This window comes from Jaculus jaculus, chromosome 1, assembly GCF_020740685.1.
Source record: "Jaculus jaculus isolate mJacJac1 chromosome 1, mJacJac1.mat.Y.cur, whole genome shotgun sequence".
NCBI classification, from domain to species: Eukaryota; Metazoa; Chordata; class Mammalia; order Rodentia; family Dipodidae; genus Jaculus; species Jaculus jaculus.
The window spans coordinates 299,711,032-299,726,578 of NC_059102.1; the positions used below are offsets into that span (position 1 = coordinate 299,711,032).

At 44.4% G+C, this 15,547-nt stretch overlaps 1 protein-coding gene across 4 annotated transcripts in view; it reads left to right on the top strand.

Annotated features, from left to right (window-relative positions):
* The window catches only part of Sec16b (SEC16 homolog B, endoplasmic reticulum export factor), a 68,317-nt gene that overhangs the window by 2,252 nt on the left and 50,518 nt on the right, over window positions 1–15,547 (top strand). For 2 of the 4 annotated variants that reach the window (XM_045135397.1, XM_045135383.1), the window contains exon 3: window positions 12,486–12,614. The exons of 1 other annotated variant lie outside the window; for it this stretch is intronic. The gene's annotated coding sequence lies outside the window, so the exon portion shown is untranslated. Of the gene's footprint in view, window positions 1–12,485; window positions 12,615–13,984; window positions 14,139–15,547 lie in introns of those variants that run through there. One more of the 4 variants, XM_045135389.1, reaches the window with a different exon arrangement.

The window sequence follows — 15,547 nt, forward strand, 5'->3', positions numbered from 1 at the left end:
TCTTTCTGTCTCTCAACCTGTAGCCAAGGCTGGTCTTGAGCTCTTGATCCTCCTACCTCCATCTCTGGAGTGCTGGGATTTGGAGTGTACTCTACCATGCCTGGCTGTGTCTGTTCTCTTTACTACCTCTTCTTTATTTTTTTAATATCTAATTTTAATTTATATTTGAGAGGGAGAGAGAAAGAGGCAGATAGACAGAACGGATGCTCCAGGGCCTTCAGCTGCTGCAAACAAACTCCAGAAGCATGCGCCACCTTGTGCATCTGGCTTATATGGGTCCTGGGGAATCAAACCTGGGTCCTTTAGCTTTGTAGGCAAATACCTTAACAGCTAAGCCATCCATCCAGCCTTCTTCTTCTTTCTTGACACTATTCTCTCAGGTTGCCTGGATGCTGTTCTGACTCTGCCTTCCCAGACTTCATGGACTTCTCTCTTAAACTGTTATTTTCATTTTGAAGTCTGTGTTCATCCTTGATGGTCTCATTCACAGCCGTCATTTTAATTATGACTTGTGTGTTGACACTGCCTAAATTAAAGCCCATGAAAATCTTCAGGAAAGAAGTAATGGATAAACAGATGAACACCACCCACCACAAATGTGTGTCTTCTCAGACTTCTCCTGACTCATAGTCACCACTTCAGACATCTCCAGCATGTTGTCCCGCAAGCCACTCAACCCACCATGGCCCAACCTGAACCCACTTTTCACAAAAACTACTTCTTCCAGTACAATGCATTTTCTAGATCAGGGACATCATGGTCCATGGTCACAAGCCCAAGGCTGTGCAGTTCCAAGTTACCTTTGCATCTGATAAGTTCTGTCTGCTTGCTGTGTGTTGAATCTGACACCTACCCATGTTTTGCCCCCACCAAAGCCTTAGGTTGGCCTGCACTGACTTGAAGACAGAGGCAAGTCTTCTAAGGCTCAGTCTGCTTGTGGCCTGGCACTTTGAAACCACTCTACATCAGGACTTGTATGAATTTCTAAAATGACAACCTGATGTTCCCTCCCTGCTTTTAAAAACTATGTATATATATTATTTATTTACAAGGAGGGAGGGAGAGGAGAGGAGAGAGAGAGAGAGAGAGAGAGAGAGAGAGAGAGAGAGAGGGAGAGAGAGGGAGAGAGAGAGAAAAAAAACCTACCAGGGTCTCCTGCCACTGCAAATGAATTCCAGATGCATGCACCACTTTGTGTATAGGGCTATATGTGGGTCCTGGAGAATTGAAATTTGTGAGCAAGAACTTCAACCATTGAGTCATCTCTCCAGCACTCCCCCCACCTTGCTTTGAATCTGTCAGAAGACTGTCAATGTCTGCATCAGCTGAGAACCAAGGCATTCACATTTCAGTTCTAGCTTAACTTTAACTGTTATTTTCTTTTCCCTATCATTGAATGGACCCTATCCTCCATTCCTTCTACTTGGTGGAAGACCTATGAAACAGAATTTTTTTTTGCTTTGTTTTTGTATTCCTGATGCTTATGACAGCATAGGACACGTGGTAATTAATTAATAAAACATAACTGAGCAAGTGAATGGATAGGGGACAGGCAGCCACTTGCAGCTCCGTGTTGGCTTTGCGTTATCTCAGTCAACCCAATGGGAAGCATTCTGACATCAGGGTCGTTACCAGCTATAGCCACCTGTCCAGAGTGACCTGTTTCTAGACATATGCTGATGGCTGAATCATCGCGGCCAGGGAGACACATTTAAGTTCATGTCAGAGTTTTGTGCCCATCCTTAGAGCAAAGGATATGGCATGTCTTATTCATGATATATAAACTTAAGAAGAGACAGGGAAGTTCATCAAATTAAACTTGATAATTTATTTCCAGAAGCCAGAGGATTAGATCTTGGCCATTCTGACATGGCAGATACTCACCATAAATATATGTAAACAGTGTAGGCATTGAGAAGAGCTAGGGCTATATATTCCTTTCTCCTTGGCTGACTGAGGCATCTGAGATGATCCCTTCAATCTCAACTGTCAATACTTCTCTTTGTGTTCTAGGCTAACACTGCTGAGCGCAAGGCCTGTGAGCCCTGCTTGGATGCGCCCTTCTGCCCAGACCACATTTGCTCCTTCGCTTCCCTCCAGGGCAATGCACATTATCATGAAATTTTCACTTGAGGCAGCCTTCTTGCTGGGAAGCCTTCTCTGACAAGTTTGACACCTTGGCAATGTATTTCAGCTGCTTCTTACTGTCATCCTGTCCTGGAACATACCATTGCAATTGCCTTATCTGTGCCCCACCACACAGTAAAATTCCGAGAGAAGAAGGACTAAGTTTCAGCTTGTTCACTTTGGCCTAATTTAACTTTGATGGCTTGCATTGGTGTACAGTAGGTGCACAGTCAATACACACTGAGTAAAATTCATTTCCTGGTGATTAAATGGGAACTTCAACTATATGGGGTCCCTTCCATGTATTTGTGGGACTCAGCTGCTTTCTTATAGCAGCTATAGGGAAGCAGTTTATATGAGAGAAAATGATTTTTTCATAATGAATAAATGAATTCATATTTGTCTAGATATTATTTGTTGAATGAAATAGTTTATTTCATTCTCCAGTGGAATCAGTTAATGATATCATTTATTCAATGAATGACAGTCTGGACCAGCACTAGGACAGGCTGTCATAGTGTCATCAATGTTATGGGGCATACGCAGTGTATCCTCAGTGTACAAGAGAGCAGTGGCAGCAAGTTTGCGCAAAAACAACGTCAGGAAGGTGCCATTTCCTCAGCGCACAGAGCGTCTACAGCTTTCCTTTATAAGTTGCTCCCAGCAAACAGCGAGCGAACTTCGGCAATCTCCTTAGTGAATTACTGCAGACACGAATGCTTAGAAAAGAAACTTCTCCATCTTCTTGTCATGCCCTCCTGTGTCCTCTAGCAACTGAAGTTTGAACTTTGTTTTTTGGCATCTTAAGTGGCTCCCACAGGAATTGCCCTGATGTGCTAAATTCAGCATTAGAACAGCGCTCCTGGGGAGTGTTGGTCTATCTGCAGGCAATAATTCCAGACTGAGAGAACAAGGGACGCAAGTGCCACTAAAACACGTGTATGCATTCACACTGCACACATACAGGCTATTTCTGTGCATGAAATAGTGGGCAGAGGAGTAGAACACCAGAAAGTGGTAGGACACTTTGTTGGCTGACAAATCAGATGAGGAGAAAATACAGAAAGGAATCTTTGAGTTCTTATTTTTACCGTTAAATAGCTACCTACCTACCTACCTGTCATTGGGATGAATTAGCCTATTTATACAGGCTGATGACTTTGAAGGTTGTAATCATTGTATTCACGTTGCATTTTTGTGTTAAATATATTACACAACTATTACTAAGCAGTGTGCTTTTTCCAGGCCAAAGCATTGGACTAGAAGTCTTGTGATTGATTTCCTATGAAGTCCTCCATTTGGTGACTAATACTGCTGCACTGTGTGACTTTGGTAAAATCTCTTACCCTTTCTGGTCTTGATTTATTGCTTCTGAAATGACCAGACTTCACCAATGTCACTGGGTAATGCAAATAATGAGCGAAGGGCAAGCACCTCTGGGGAAGACAGGCTGGGATTGCAGTGAATTATTGTGAGAGAAAGGGCAGAATAAATATTAGGAACAGTAACCTCAGATTAGATTATAAACCAACAAGAAAGCATGGCTAAGGTAAAAGGTCAACGTGAATGGGAGATAAAAGCGGAATAGGATTGCATACTCTGAGCAGCTTCGAAAGCAACTCCTCTGCTCTGCTCTTTTAGACCACGTTTAGCAGGCATTTGAACACTTACTACGTGCAGGCATTTTCCCCAAGTGCCTTCCCCAGATCATGAGTTCATTCAGTCATTACATTTTGATTAAGCATCTGGTACAGGCCATGAGCAGTGTTTTATCTCATTCATCCTACAGTGACCTTTGGAGGGATCTATTATTGCTCACTCCTTTATCCAAGGGGGACATGTTGGCTGAGAGAAGAGTAACTGGCTTGGAGTCTCATAGCTAATGGTGCTGAGTGCAAAGCCTGAGCTCTGAACCACTGTCGCATGCAGTGCAGTTTGTAACACCTGTACAGAGCACAAGGAACATGCGAGAAAGGAAGGCGGAGATTTATTGAGAACCTGCCCCAGTGTTTAGCAGGTACCTCCTGTAGTGCTTTTTCATGTATTTTATTTCATCTATATCCCATTCCTTTACAGAAGCACTTTTCAGATTTTGTTCTAAAGATGAAGAATCTGGGGCTCATAGCAAATGACTGACTTTTTTTTTTCCCCTTTGGGCATATGGATGGAAAAACAACAGAGAAAATTAAATCTATGTTTCATGTCTCATTGTTTGGAATGTTGCTGGTTCCCCAAATTATTAGGATGGGAGATTTGCTTCTAAGAAAACAAGCAAGGTTGGGGCTATGCAACCTGGAGTAAAAAAGGCTGTTGTGCAGAAATTATTGCTTCCCCTCTTAAACAGTTGAGCTGGGAGCCCGAGTCCCATCTTGGCGTTATCCACCAGGAAGGGTCTGTGACTGTATCACATTGGGGCATGTTTCTAGAGAACTTCATGAACCTACCTTCCTGGAAGAACCAACCAGGCAAGGCATGACAACTAGACCCCAGAGGACCCTCTGGGTCTTATGTAACAGAATGTCAGCCGGCAGTAGAGCTTGAAGTGTTCTGGGCCTAAACGAAAGAGCTTTATTGCAGTGGGGTCTTGGCTTGAGTCTCACTGGCTTAGACATGACTTCCCCTGCAGGGATGGATTCCTTCCAGAGGCTCTTTCCAGCTCATTGGCTCTGTGAGTCTGAGTGTCTGCTCTTGTTCAGAATATGTCTCTCAAATTTTCCCATCAAGTGGCTGGAATGACCTTTGTGAGTCCAGGGTTTGTGTGTGTACATCTGTCTCATAGCCAATATGAAATACTTCTGACATCTCATGACTAGCTTAAAAATGAATGAAAATTTGATTGTTTACTCTGAAGTACTTACATTTATGTTAAATTAAAATCCTATTTAAAATTGCTTATAAAGTGAAATTGACACTTATCCCATAGCATCCCGATTCTTGGGGTGATGTGTTCTTTTGTGTGAGAAGTATTTGGATTTGGCTACTCTTCCTCTTTTACTCCCTCCCTTCTTTCCTCCCTCCTTCCCTTCCTATCTTATTCCTCCCTTCCTCCTCTCTCTTCCTTTTTGCATGAGTATATGTGTGTGGTGTGCATGTGTGTGTGTGTGTGTGTGTGTGTGTGTATGTATGTGTGTGTATATATATATATATATATATATATATATATATATATATATATATATATATGTATTCGTGTGTGTGTGTGTGTGTGTGTGTGTGTGTGTGTGTGCGTGCATATGAAGGCCCCAGATTGGCATTGGGTGTCTTTCTCAATCATTATCCACCTTATTTATTGAGACAGGGTCACTTACGGGAATCCAGACCTCACCTGTTTGGTTAGTTGAGCTAGCCAGTTTGCTCCAAGGATCCCCTGTCACCACCTCCTGAGTGTGGGGATTCTAGGCAGGTGGCCACACCTACCTAGCATTTAAGCGAGTGTTGGGGATCCAAACTCAGGCACATGTGCTTTTCCAGTGTATTAGTTACCTTCCCTAATCCAATACTGGACAAGAAGCAATTTAAGGAAGGAGGGGTTTATTTTAGCTTGTGGTTGGAGGTTACAGTCCATCATGGTGGAGAAGGCGTGGCAGGAGGAAGGTGGTGAAGCTGGTCCTCGTCGATGCACAGTGAGAAGCCGAGAACCATGAATGTGGTGCTCTTTATGTAGTCTGGGGCCCCGGCCTGTGGAATAGAGCCACTCACAGTTACTGTGGGGCTTCCCCCTCTATTAACCTGATCAACATAAGTCCTCACAGTCGTGCCCAGAGTTAGTTTCCAGGGCTAATTCTAGCTCCTGTCAAGTTGACAATATAAACCATCAAACATGACGACATACAAGACTACACGTCCTTAAAGTTGCTAATGATGATGTACTCTCTCATCTTAACCATTCCTCTTTTTTTTCTATGTAGCTAAAATGACACAATTTCTCTATTTCCTCTATAATATGGTTAAATGTGGACCCTGCACTAAATGTCAAAGAGGAGTTGTGGATTTCACAGCAGTAAAGGAGTAAAGTCCTTACTGGTGATGTGCGTAGAATATTTTCTGGGCACATTAATATATCTGTGGAAAAATTGTTAACATTCTTGACCATTTACTATTTGCTAAGTATTTTATAGATTTTTAATATAATTTTACCTTCATAATGACTGTGTCGTAACTATCTTGTCGAAGTTCACGTGGCCAGCTGATAGTGGAGCTGGGAATTCATGTCCAGACAGTCTTATTCCATGATTAGAGTTGTGCTTTACCTTTAGGGAATGCACATCCCATTGGTATGCAGCTGCGAGAACATTCTGACATTACATTATTGTATTTCATTTAACCGTTGTGTGACTACTTCTGCTTTTTCAAGTTTTTAATTTAATGTAATTTTTTTTATTTTAGGGTGAGACAGACAGATAGATAGATAGATAGAGAGAGAGAGAGAGAGAGAGAGAGAGAGAGAATTGGCATGCCAGGGCCCCAACCACTACAATTGAATGCCAGATGCTTGCACCACCTAGTGGACAAGTGCTAGCTTGCCCTTGCCTCACCTTTGTGTTTGGCTTATGTGGAATTGGAGAGTCGAACATGGGTACTTAGGCTTTGCTGGCAAGCACCTTAACTGCTAAGCCATCTCTCCAGCTTGCTTCTGCCTTTTTGAATCCAGAAAACATAGCAACATTTACCCACTTCACCATTTATTCTGATTCAGGGCACACCAATAAAATGGGAGGGGTAAAGACAGGAGAAGTAGGGCCCCTCTGCTAGCCTAGAACTGCTAAGAAACCATGGCATACTTCTTGAATTACACACTGTTTTTCTAGTCCTGGGCAGCAGAGCTGGATGCTGCAAGAGGAAGTTTGCAGGAGGCTAAGAAGGTGGCTCTTAAAGATGTCCTTGGTCAGAGATCATCTATCTCTGCATCTGTGATATGCTGGAAATCTACAATATGCCTAAACCTTTACTTCCAAGGCTGCAGAAAAGTCCTAGGACTGGCACTGTTGGCTTTCAGGGCCAGTGCCAGGTTAACTGTGTCTGGCATGAGTACCAGTTTTTCCTGGCACTCTACCTCCTGATAGCTGGAACTGCTGACCAGCACATGCTGCTCTACATCTTGATTGCCACAGGGTTCATTGGAAGGGAGGGTCAGAGCTGTGATGGCCAATCAGTGGCTGAGACCACAAGATCCATATCTCTAAGACTGGCTCCAGGGGTGGCTTGGCTGGAGTCAGGAGGCTGCTCCTCATGAATTCTCCACCCCTTGACTCATTCTTGGAGTCAGAGATATGAGATGCTTGCTCCCCAGAAGGGACCACGGTGCATCAGATGCTGCTGGAAAGGCAGGTGTGGAAATGATCTCATCCTGCCCTTGGGTTGAATTTTACAAATTATTAATGGAATTTAATATTTTTTCTTTCATTGTCCTGTTGGAATGCATCTCTTAATTATAGCTAGGGCCTCAGTATAACACAGCATGCAGATAATATGTGTCTATTTCTGTCTCATTTATGTACCCTATGACATCCTTTTATCCACTCTGGCTAGCTCCCTGAACTCCCTGCCTCAACATTCTCTTTTAATTTCTCTGAAACTCCCTTTCAAAGTGTAATTGAATATTCATTGTGAAATCAATGGGATAAAATCATAGAGTAAGTTGTTGTTGCTCTATATTTATGATATTTATAAATAAAGTTTAATGGACCGTTATTACATGCCAGACTCGGGGTTGGGCCCTGCAGAAATAGCATGGCACCAAGGACAGAAAGTTAATACCTTCATGGAGGTTAAAGTCAATGCAGTTGTCCAATAATGGGGCGTTTCCAGTCCACTTTCTATTTGAGGATGCATTTCTAGTTAAAGCCCATTCATGTTTTCTATACTGGCCATTCTGAACCTTTATGGTGTCTCAAATCCCTTCCTAAATGCTCATCCTAGAGGTAGCCAATGGAACTTGACATTTTACTCCACAGAGAATTCTCCTTCTGGGCCTGGAATGTATAAACTCAATTTCATCCAGGCCCATCTTCACCTCCTTTTCTGAGAGGATCATGTGCCCCTCCTTTTCGTGAGGTTCAAATGTTTTCTCCTCTATCCTGGGCCCCGTGTGACCAGTCTCTCTTGAGATTTGTTTCCTTGGTAACTGTGTTTCTTTTTAGTATCTCCAGTCTCTCCACAGGAGCCGGCATACTCATCTCTTTTGTCTTATGTACTCTAAACAGATTCTTGAAACCTGAGTGCCCTAACCCTCTTCTGCACACCCGGGCTTCTAGAAAGAGCAATTAACATTTTCTGTCTGCTTTTATTTAATTTCCATTTGCTGTGTAAGTGATTTCTAAGTAGAGTCCTTCACTCCTTGAACATAGAGAGTTCCATTAAGATTATTCATGTTAGACTCCTCACACCTTTTAAATTGTCAAATCCAGTGATCCAAAGGGCATTTGATTTCATTTGTTGCTTTTCTCCACATTCCTCCTAAGTTCAGCATTGTTGACCACTCCTTAAAAAAATTCTAAAACAGGGCTGGAGAGATGGCTTAGTGGTTAAGGTACTTGCCTGGAAAGCCTAAAGACCCGAGTTTGATTCCCCTGTACCCATGTGTGGCAGTCAGGTTCACATTGCTGTCTGAAAACACCTGATCAATAGCAGCCTGTGGGAAAAAGAGGGTTTATTTTGGCTTACAGACTCAAGGGAAAGCTCCATGATGACAGGGGGAAACAATGGCAAGAGCAGAGGGTAGACATCACCTCCTCACCCACATCAGAAGGACAACAGGAACAGGAGAGTGTGCCAAACACTGGCACGAGGAAAGTGGCTGTAACACCCATAAGCCCACCCCCAACAATACACTGCCTCAGGAGGCGTTAATTCCCAAATTGCCATTAGCTGGGAACCTAGCATTCAGAACACCTAAGTTTATGGGGGACACCTGAATCAAACCACCACACCAGGTAAAGCAAGATGCACAAAAAAGTAGTGCATCCGGAGTTTGCTTGCAGGGGCTGGAGGCCCTGGCATGCTCATTCTCTCTGTCTCTCTCCTCTCTGTCTGTTTGCAAGTAAATGAAAAAAAAAAAAAAAGCTTAAAAAGAGCTAGGCATGGTGGCACATGCCTCACTATGTAGTCTCAGGGTGGCCTTGAACGCATGGTGATCCCCCTACCTCTATCTCCTGAGTGCTGGGATTAAAGGTGTGCGCTACCACACTTGGCTTAGTTTCTTTTTTACTTTTATTTATGAATTTATTAGAGAGAGAGAGAGAGAGAGAGAGAGAGAGTTGGAGAGAGAGAGAGAGAATGGATGTGCCAGGGCCTCCAGCCAATGCAAATGAGCTCCAGATGCAGGCATCCCCTTGCGCATTTGGCTTATGTGAGTCCTGGAGAATTCAACTGGGTACTTAGGCTTTGCAGGCATGTGCCTTAACTGCTAAGCCATCTTTCCAGCCCAAACTTTATTGATTTGTCTGTGAGAGAGAAAGAGGCAGAGAGAGGGAGAGAGAGAATGAGTGTGCCAGGGCCTCCCTAAAACAATTCTAACAAATATTTATTTGTGTGCATTCTTTCTCTTTGTATGATTTGTGCTTATTTCCATCTGCCTTGTGTTCTTTTTTTAATTTTTTTAAAATTTATTTGAGAGAGAGAGAGAAGGGACAGAGACAGGAAGAGAGAGACAGAGAATGGGTGTGCCATGGTATTTAGCCACTGCAAGTGAACTCCAGCCGCAAGCGCCCCCTGTGTTTCAGGCTTATGTGGGTCCTAGGGACTCAAACCTGTGTCCTTTGCTTGGCAGGCAAGCATCTTAACCACTAAGCCATTTCTGCAGCCCTGCCCCATGTTCTTCAGTCCCTTCAGAGCTGCTCTAGTTCAGGCACTGGTCTGGTCTGAGCACTCCTCCCTCTTCCCAGTGTGGTGCTTGCCCCGTGCTTTCTTTCCCCACATAAGCCGGCCATGCGTCCTCCAGGCTCATATGTGCCAGTGCCAATGGCTGCTGGGACCCAGAGCTTCTTCAGGGCAGGGGTCACATGCTCTTTTTCTTTGTATTTCAATGCATATGATAGTGTGGAGCATGCAGTTGGTGTACAAAAATCATTGCTTCATGAAGGAAAGGTTCAAACTCTCTTCTGAACAGCATATTAAACACAGTATTGGAAGCTCTGGGGGAGACACTGCCTTACTTTAGTAGCTTGAGTGCCTAATGAGTTACCGATGTGACAACCCATTCAAAATATATTATTGATAGCAACAATGTTCATTGATTTTTATCATTTAAAATACATTTCTTGTGGACAAGTTAGTTATGGACAAGCAAGGAGAGGGAAAAGTCATGCAGAATTCTATGACCGAAAAGGAAATAACCACTGCTAACATGTTGACATCTCAGTTTTATTTCTAAATCTCTAATTTTGGCAAAGGAAGAAAGTTAAGATTGGAGGCAGTGGCGTTGGGGGGGCGGTGGTGCCCATCTGCTGAGCTGTCCCTTGATGACTCATCTGTCACTAGATCATGGTGCTTGAGAACTCATGGAAAACCTGACAGGGAGTTTGGTGGTGTCATATCCATCAGCTTTCATCTCTGGCTGGAGATATTAGCAGCCCGCTCAGCAGACCTTTGTTAGACACACGACAAACTAGGGTAGTGTTTTCACTCAAGCAGTTACAGCAGAATTCCATAGACTTGGTGACATAAGCAATAGAAATTAATTTCTCAGATTTGTGGACACTGGGAATCCAAGATCAATTTGCTCGCAGAGCTGGTATCTGGTGAAGTTTGCAGCTGACTATCTCCTGATTGTGCCCATACCTGACAGAGAGAGAGAAGAAGGGGGGGGAGGGAGAGAGGGAGAGAGCGAGCAGAGAGTGGAAGAAAGCTCTCTTGTGTCTCTGCATAAGAGCACTAATCCCCCGCATGAGGAGTTCACTTACATGACGTTTCTCCCCATCCCACAAGGCTTCATCTCCTAACTCCATCACACTCAGAGGTAGATTTTCACCTTAGGAATTTTTGTTGACAATAATGAGTCTCTATATCAGGTAGTTATTCTTGTTTGAAGCAAGACCCTAGACAATAGTAGTCTAGCATTGGGATGGGAGGACATGGAATGGGAACAGAAATTCATATACATTAGCAAACTTCCAAGGCTCTAAAGGTGGGTAGCTGGGATGCAGGGCTGGAAACAGAGCAGAGACTAGAACATGGTCGGGAGCTGTATGAAGACATAGGCATGGGGACTCTATGGGCTCAGCAAGGGCATTGCAAGCAGAGCCTGGGGTAGCAAGACTAATTTTAGCCTATCTCTTGGTAGAGACTGAGATCTTATTGTATTGTCAAGCTGCATAAACTGGGTTTAAAAACCAGGAGGAATTGAGCTGCCAGGTTGAATGACTTGGTAACTGTAGATGTGTGGGGGCTGGAGAAATCAGACACTGAGAAATCCCAAACAGCATGGAGTGGGGGATCCCACCACAATCTATTTCATCCTGCGACCCATATAACTGTTTCATGCCATATGTCTCTATGAAAATAATTAAAGCTAATTAAAATTAATTTTGGTTAGTGAGTGTTTGGATAGTTTCATAATAATTCTTGAGCTAATTGGGAATGCTTGGGGATGTCACAACAGGAACATTTGAAATAATGGGGCTAGATTCTTAAACAAAAATGTGCAGCTAAGGCTAGTAACAGAATGACAGTTCTGTAATTGAAGTTAGCTCTGAATGCAGAGATGGCTCAGTGGTTGCAGGTGCTTGCTTATAAAGCCCAGTGGCCCAAGTTTGATTCCCCAGTATCCACATAAAGCCAGATGCACAAAGTAGCATGCATACCTGGAGTTAGTTCGCAATAGCAGGAGGTCCTGGTGCACTCATTCCTCCTCTCTTAAATAAATAAATAAATATTTTTTAAAAAAGAGTTTTGGGTTTGAACCCATTATTCTGGTTCTCTGACAAACAACCTCGCTGCGCAGCACTCATCAGTTTATGTGGTGTCAATACTTCTATTACAGTGTGTTCCAAATTACCCACTAGTTGATCCCTAAACCATTTGAAATGGGTTTCCCTTGTGCTTTCTTTCACACAGTTCTTGAGTATTTAATAATTGGTCGTGTAAACCCTATGCAAGGCAGCTATAGCAAACCAACCTAACCTACTCCTCTCACTGGATTCTACTTAGCATTGTGGTCTTGGTTAAATCAATTCTGTGGATCTTAGTTTTATCATTAGCAAAGTGAAGTTGCTTCACTAACCTCTAAGTTCCTTTACAAAGATGCCAGTAATGCAGCTGGTGTAACATGGCAAGTATCTAAAGCCATCTTACCAGCTGAGAGACTTACGTCAGAGTTTTATGACTGTTGCTGCATTGTATCAAAACACTTACTTTGATAGAACCTGTGTCATGGTTACCAACGTTCTGATTCCTGTTGTGGATGTATGAGTGCTACAGTGTCTCCTTGCAAAGGGATGGATGCAACCACACAGTAGCCGGTGATGCAGACATCATGGCCCAGCAGTGAGGTAAGAACCTATTGCCCACAGTCTGACAATTCTGCTCTCTCTTTCTTGGTGCCAGGAGTCAGGTGCGGGCCCACAGAACATCTTAAGGCTTAGTTTCATCACCAACTGACCATGAAACAACCATGGTGGTTTTCCCTAGACTGGAAACAACATGGGGGAATAACTTTCTCTAAGCTAGTTGAAGGCAATAATGGTGTCTTTCATATCTGTGCATATACTCCTGGCATGTAACAGAGATTCAGTTAAGAGGTGGTTGAGGGCTGGCGAGATGGCTTAGTGGTTAAGCGCTTTCCTGTGAAGCCTAAGGACCCCAGCTCAAGGCTCAATTCCCCAGGACCCATGTTAGCCAGATGCATTGCCTGGAGGCCCTGGCGCACCCATTCTCTCTCTCTGCCTCTTTCTCTATCTGTTGCTCTCAAATAAGTAAATAAAAACAAACTAACAAAAAAAGAGTTGGTTGAGCTGGGTCTAGTGGTGCAAGTCTGTCATTCCAGTTGTTGGGGGGAACGGGCAGGAGGATAGCAAGTTCAAAACCTGTGTTGGCTACAGAGTGAGTTCAAGGCCAGCCTGGGTCATTTAGTCTCTAAAAAAAAGTAAAAGTAAAAAGAGGGCTGGCTGAGGTACAGCTCTTGCCTAGCATGCATGAACCCTGGGTTTACTCACCGGAGTGGCAAATATGAAATAAAAATTAAAACGATTGAAAGTATAAACCGCCGAGGACTTTTAGAACAGATTGTGAATTTTTAAAATCTGCATGCCAAAAGATATAGGAACTTCTCTAAATTTACTTTAATAAAGTGCAGAAACGTGTTGTTTTTTGTTTTCACATGTGAGAAACTATTTTCTTGTTACAATGGAAAAACTTTGAGTGGCTTCAGTTCAGTATTGGGACTTGAAATCTGCCTTCCAGCTAGATAACAGAATTGATTTTTACAGCCAGAACCCACTGAGGAGAAGGCGTGAATAAAACCCACACCAGGGGCTCCCCTCCCAGCCCCTGCCAGGACCCCTGCCTGGGCCAGTGCAAGTCAGCTGATCCTTTTGCTCATAGAGTGTACCTCTTCTCTCCACCCAGCCCCCCCCCCCCAAGACCCTCATCAGCTAAGCGCTAGGGGAAAAGAAGCTGAGACTCAGAGAGCTTGAGTGCCCCGGGGAGCCAAGCTGCACACCAGGCAGCCAGGGGCGTTCTGGGCTTCCTGTCCCCGGTGCCGGTCTTCCTCGTTGGCCCAAGCTGCCATCCAGGCACCCAGCAGCCTCTGACCCCCGCTCGGCTCCCAGCAAATCCCCGAGGCAGGACGGACCCGGCCCGCCCCTCCGCTGCCCTGTACTTTGCCCTCACGAATCAGCAGAGGCCGGGCAGTCACACAGGGAACTAAGTAAGTGGCTGTAGATTCGAGGGCCAGGCAAGTCTCGGCAGATGTGGCACCTGGACTTTGACAGGCTCTGAGAGGAGTGAGTGGAGGCCCCCCCAGTCTGGGCATGCTTCTGGAGCGGCTGAATGAAGGTGGGAAGCCGGCAGAGCAGGTGTGTGGGAGCACCTCTCCCCTCCTTTTTCTTCTTTTCAGTCTCTGAGTTGTGATGCCAGCTGTCAGAGTGAAGAAAGGCTCTGTTGTCCTTGCTGGGCCAGGGGAAATTGGCATGGATTGTGAGGCTGTAGTTTCATCATATATAGAATTCCTCCACTTTGAGGATCTTAGGTGTTTGAAATGTGGCCTCCTCAAATTACAACGTGAGTTCGAACCTACTAAAGTCAGTGACTTTTGGTGACAGAATCATGAAGAGATTGAGGGTTGTGCTCTGTAGCTGCAGGGTGGGCTGCCTGGTGGAGATATTGGAGACAAGGTGCAAGCAGCTGTTTTCTGGTTCTGCTCACTTGTGTCCAAGCTCGGCTGAGTTTCCCAGGTCTTTAGCAAAGAATCCTTGCACTGTGTCTGGGCCATCAAGCCCTTCCAGGGATTTGCTGGCAAAGGCTATCACTGGCTTTTCGAGGAAGTGAGCTGGCATGGGGAGGAGGGCATAAGCTCCTCTGAGTGATGACTGGCCTGGTGGAGAAAGGCACCTCTCACCCCACTCCTGCTGTCTCATAGCTCCTGGCTCAGCTCTGGACCCTGGATCCAGCGTGTTGGAGCCCTGTCATCTTGGTTTCAACATCGTCTCTTTTGACCTTTTGTTCTGATACGAATTTTTAGATAAGCCTTGGAGCAGGTTAACACACTGGGTCAGAATCTTACTGCCTACAACAGTTCCTAATGCAGGAGAAAGGTGGAGGCTGACCTCACCGTGGGCTGATGACCCGCGAGGCTCCCTGGATAGGAGCAAGGTCTCCCCCCAGGCTGCACTTTTCCTCCTTTATGGGTAGAACCTGGAAAAGACTTCAGGCCCTGGAGCGAGCTAGAGGAAATTAGTTTGATGTAAGGGACATTTCTTGGTTTAAAATCTCAAGCCATGAAGCACTGGGAGAGCTGGCTGTCTACTTTCTCTTATCAACAGCCCCACACCTTCTCCCCTGGAGAAGAGGCTCGAGTAGTCATGTTATATGACCCCATTCTTCTCGAAGGTTAAAGATTCAGAAAAACTGCCTTTTGACAAGTTCAATTGAAATATCTTTCTGTTTAGAAATGTCTTCAGTTACACTACCGTAATCATTTTCCTCTGAGAACATTTACAATGTGTTAGGCACTTTGCATACTGTTATCTTTTAAAAAATATTTTATTTACTTATTTGAGAGGATAAACAAGCAGAGAGATAAAGAAAGAGAGGGAATGAATGAGAATTGGTACACCAGGGCCTTTAGCCACTGCAAACGAACTCCAGACACATGCGCTACCTTGTGTATCTGGCTTACATGGGGCCTGGGGAATTGAACCTAGGTCCTTTGGTTTTGCATGCAAATGCCTTAACTGCTAAGCCATCCCTCCAGCCCTCATACTAT